The 5,523-nt window shown below is 40.6% G+C and overlaps 1 pseudogene; it reads left to right on the top strand.

Annotated features, from left to right (window-relative positions):
• Positions 1-4,412: 4,412 nt before the first annotated feature.
• On the top strand, positions 4,413-5,193 carry LOC106736375 (ribosome biogenesis protein NSA2 homolog; annotated as a pseudogene).
• Positions 5,194-5,523: the final 330 nt, after the last annotated feature.

Below are 5,523 nucleotides of genomic sequence, written 5' to 3' on the forward strand. Positions count from 1 at the left end.
TGCATTAGAATTACTCAGCAATAAAATGAATAAAGTCCTGAGATACACTAAACATGCATGACCATGAAAACATTATAAATAAGTCAGTCACAAAGGGCCACATAGTATTTGATTCCATCTCTTTTTTTTTTTTAAATACAGGGTATGTGCACTCGCCAGAGAGATAGGGAGACAGAAAGCGAGAAATCACCCCACAGGGGTATGGCCACACCACAATCCCTTCTCCTCCATTCTCCTCTTGGGATCTTGAGCACGCATGCACACATGCCTGGCGTGAGTTTAAGCCACAAGGTCCAGGACTTGAACCGCAGTCGACTACATGGGAGTTCAGCGACACAGCCATTTCGCCAACTGCTGGTCCCTCCATTTCTATGAAATGTCCATAAAAGGCAAATCCATGTAGACAAAGCCCATCAGTGATTACCTGAGGATGGCAGAGGGAGGACTGGGGATTGACTGTTAATAAATACAGGGTTTCTTTTTGGGCTGCAGAATATAGAATTAGTGTGGATGATTAGACAACTTTGTTAATACACTAAAAGTCACTAATCTCCATACTTTAAAAGGGTGAACTTTATCATATGCAAATTATATCGCAATAAAACCGTTATAAAATATATGGATTTCCAGGCCCCACCCCTAGTAATCCTGTAGATTTGTAACTGACATAAGAATCTGTATTCTTCAAAAAGCTCCCCAGGTGATTCTAATGCACAGCCAAGTTGCTGAATCGCTCATATGCCTAGGCGAGTGTCTTGAGGTTTCATATTTAAAGGAGAAAAAAGACACCAATAGAGATGACTGGAGGTGAGCAATGCAGCAGGAGTGGCTGTCCCTGCCCAAGTCCTTCAAGCCTCAGGTAAGCGGGCCCCACCGACATCCAACCACTGTCGTCTTAATACCCGCCCTCCACAAAGCCTGCTTCTACAGCAGTCTTCCACCCCCAAATTCCTCCATCTGAAAACTAACATTCACCTCACATACCAGGACACTCCCAGGGAGGGTTTCAAGGGCATTTAAGGCTTTGGCTTTTTCCTCCTCATTTGAAGACCAGCCCTTCTCATCATTTGCTCTCATGGAGGATAAAGTCAGAGTATCCACTTCTTCTTGGGTTGAGAGCCAACAGATTTTTAAAAATAATTTTGTGGGACCAGCAGTTGCTGTAATGAGTATGTCACTGGACTCCCATGTAGCCGACTGTGGTTCAAGTCCCAGACCCAGTGGCTTAAACTCACGCCAGGCACGGGTACGTGTGTGCCCAAGATCCCAAGAGGAGAATGGAGGAGAAGGGATTGCTGTGTGGCCATCCTCCCAGGGGGTGATTTCTCACTTTCTGTCTCTCTGTCTCTCTGGCAAGTGCACACACCATATAGCAAAATAATAATAATAATTTTGTTGTTTTTTTTATTCTCATGATTACAGAAATAAAATAAATGGGACCAACAGTTAGCGTAATGGCTATGTTGCTGGACTCCCATGAAGTCGACCATGGTTCAAGTCCCGGACCCTGTGGCTTAAAACTCACGCTGAGTGCATGTGCGTGTGTGCCCAAGATCCCAAGAGGAGAATGGAGGAGAAGGGATTGTGGTGTGGCCATCCCCCCTGGGGGGTGATTTCTCGCTTTCTGTCTCTCTGTCTCTGTCTGTCTGGTGAGCGCACGTGCTCTATAGCAAAAACCTCTCAAAAAAAAAAAAAAAGAAAGAAAGAAACAAAAATAACAGAGGAGCCTTTTTCTCATTAAAAAACAAGGTCAAAATATTAGTTCCTCTAGAAAGTCTTCCTCAACCTCTCTCTCTTCCCTGAATTCCCACTGGGATGAACTTCCTCCATTACCCTGTATACAAATTTTCAGAATTCTGTGATAGTCCTACTGATTAAAAGCCTTTTCTCCTTGGGAACCAGCAGTTAGCGTAATGGCTATGTCGCTGGACTCTCACGTAGTCGACCGTGGTTCACGTTCCGGACCCGGTGGCTTAAAACTCACGCCGGGCGCGTGTGCGTGCGTGCCCAAGATCCTGAGAGGAGAATGGAGGAGAAGGGATTGCGGCGTGACCATCCCCCCTGGGGGGTGATTTCTCGCTTTCTGTCTCTATGTCTCTCTCTGTCTGTCTGGTGAGCCCACGCGCCCTACAGTGAAAATCTCTCAAAAAAAAAAAAAAAAAAAAAAAGCCTTTTCTCCTCACCTAGAAAGTTCTTCTCTTAAAGCCAACAGCTGTGAATTTCTCAGTTGTATCCCTATCACCTATCATGATTCTAGTGTAAAACTGAGCTTCAAATTATTTGTTAAATGAGTTGAATAAATAAAATAGTTTCTGATTTCTTAGAGTTTTTTCTTTTTTGCTGTTGTTTTTGTTTTTAGATTTTGCCATATGCTTACCAGAGAAACAGAGAGAGAGAAAGTGAGAAATCACCTCCCAGGGACATACGGGGGTAGGGTGGAGGTAGGACGGTCACACTGCAATCCCTTCTCCATTCTCCTCTAGGAATATTGGGCAAAGACACTCACTTGCCTGGCATAATTTTCAAGTGCTCCCCCACCCCTTCGCCCCACTCACCTCCACCCTCCCCATCCCACTGGGCCTCAAACTTAGCCATGTTGGAGTCTAGCGTCTTAACCACCACACCACCTGCTGGCCCCTCTTACGAGCTGTTTTTTATTTTTTCCCCTAATCAAGGGGCAAAGGTAATAGACATCCTCTCTCAATGGCTAACACTAAAATGAGTTTTTAAACAATATTAAATTAAAGGTTTAATGAAATTAAAACATTTTTATTTTCATGGCATTTTTACCTTTGTAATATCAGAAAACCTACAAGAGTTTGGCAGATTATTTTTAAGTTTGGTTTAGATTATGCTTGTCTATATTCTTCACTTCTAATTAGACTGATTCATGAATGAATTCTAAGTATATCTTAGAGAATAGAGCCTCTTCAGCCACAATGAAAAGACAAAATTATCAAGTAAAAATTTCATATTCAAATTTCTAATCAGATTAAGTCAGTAAAGTCTGTGCAAAAAACTGTACATAGCTCAGGGGCCAGAAAATGGTATAACAACTACAGTGCTAGACTCCCACATGGTCAACTGTGGCTTGAGTCCCAGACCCGGTGGCTTGAACATCACTGAGAGTGCATGTATATGCATGCTCAAGATCCCAGGAGGAGAATAAAGAGAGGAGAAGGGACTGCAGCATGGCCATTCTCCCAGGGGGGTGACTCCTCACTTTCCTTCTCACTGTCTTTGTCTCTCTGGTGAGCACACATGCCATGGGGTGGGGGTGGAGGACTCTAAATTTTTTTAAAGAAAGTATATACTCTGGGGTAAAGTACTTTTTAAATACATATTCTCTTTCGTGGAGGATAAAGTTAGAGTATTCACTTCTTGGGTTGAGATCCAACCGATTTTTAAAACAATTTTGTTGTTTTTATTCCCATAATTATAGACAGAAAATAAATGGCAGAGAAGCTTTTTAGTCATTAAAAACCAAGTTCAAAATATTAGTTCCTCTAGAAAGCCTTCCTCAACACCTATCTCTTCCCTAAATTCCCAATGGGATGAACCTTCTCCACCACCCTAAATACAAATTTTCAGAATCATGATAGGTGATAGGGATACTCCTTCATTGCACTGAAAATGTGAGACATCATCAAAAACTAGTAAATAAACCAGTGTTAAAATATTCAGTCAATATCTTCATATACAATCTTTTTACTTCCATTTACAGAAAACATTCATAAATATTAATTCTGGAGAGTAAATGGTCATATCCATCAAATAGATTTTTGCTGACTATAATCAATGGAAATTTAACATGTTAGCATTTTATGACAAAGGAGTTGTGATTTAAATATTAACTCTTTCCAAAGGTGTAATTGTTCATAAAATCTACAAATATAACATCCAAAATTTTGGTAATGACTGATCAAACCATGATTAAAATTCTTGGCCCACAGAGACAATAGAGAGCTTTTTATGACTAAACTGGAAAAGGAAATAATTCTATAACCATCATCTAATCAATTCTCTAAGGTTTTAATTAGCTAAAATTCAGGACAAAATCCTATGTTAATGTGACATTTTGACTTACCATTTAAAAACATGAAGATCATGGAATTGGAAATGTTAAGCTTCTCACTCCTGTTTACACAGGTTACAGTTCTGACATGGCCCAGGATCCCACTGCCAGAGCAGAAAACTAAGAAAATGTTCCCAATAGTGCATTTTTAAGTTGGTGATAAAGTTGCAATAAAAATTGAAACAGAAGTCCTAGCACCAATACTGGTATCAAGACATGTAAGGGATCTTTTCCCATTCCAGACCACATAAGGTCAGCTTATTGGTCTCTGAGACCTGAAAGTTGACAACTTCTCTGCATCCGGGAGGCTGCTCCTGACAACTCTGCAGCTGTCACCATGCCACAAAACAAATATATTGAATTATATGGTAAACGCTATGGATACCATTTGGATTACCATGAGAAAAAGAGAAAGAAGGGACATTGAGAGGCTCATGAATGTTCAAAGATGGCAAAAAAGATGATTGGTCTGAAGTCTAAGTTCTATCAACAGCACCATGCTGAGAAAATACAAATGAAAAAGACTATCAAGATGCATGAAAAGAGGAACACCAAACAGAAGAATGATGAAAAGACTCCACAAGGAGCAGTACCTGCCTATCTGCTGGATAGAGAAAGGCAGTCCTGAGCTAAAGTACTTTCCAATATGATTAAACAAAAACAGAAAGAGAAAGTGGGAAAATGGGAAGTCCCTCTACCCAAAGTTCGAGCCCACGGAGAAACAGAAGTATTAAAAGTTATTCGAACAGGAAAGGGAAAGAAGAAGGCATGGAAGAGGATGGTTCCAAAAGTCTGCTTCGTTGGCGATGCTTTACTAGAAAACCACCTAAATGTGAAAGATTCATTAGGCCAGTCGGCTTACATTTCAAGAAGGTCCACGTAACACATCCTGAACTGAAAGCCACCTTTTGCCTGCCAATATTCAGCGTAAAGAAGAATCCCTCATCCCCACTATATACAACTTCGGTTGTTATCACCAGGATGTTATCATCACTGAGATGAACGTGAGCGAGTTGGGCCTTGTGACACAAGGAGGCAAGGTTTTTTGGGAGAAATATGCCCAGGTTACCAACAATCCTGCAAATGATGGATGCATAAATGCTGTCTTACTGGTTTGATAGCAGTTGCATACAAATAACTCCTTGTAATTTTGAAGATGATACACCATCTGGAAAACCATCATAACTGATGTTTCTGAATATAGCCGGTCTTACATGTCTGTAGTCATCAAAAGATTATTTATTAAATTGTACAAAAACATTAAAGTGGCCTGGTTTTACCAAAAAAAAAAAAAAAGAGAGAGAGAGAGAGACATGTAAGGGGTGACCTCACCAGGAATGAAGTGCAGATGTCTTTCAACCTATGTTGGGGAATGGGGTTGTGTTCCAATAACCCATTTTAAGTAAAAAATATCACAATATGGAAAATGATACTATGAAAAACTACAC

The sequence above is a fragment of the Tupaia chinensis genome, unplaced genomic scaffold (genome assembly GCF_000334495.1).
Source record: "Tupaia chinensis unplaced genomic scaffold, TupChi_1.0 Scaffold139457_1, whole genome shotgun sequence".
NCBI lineage: Eukaryota > Metazoa > Chordata > Mammalia > Scandentia > Tupaiidae > Tupaia > Tupaia belangeri.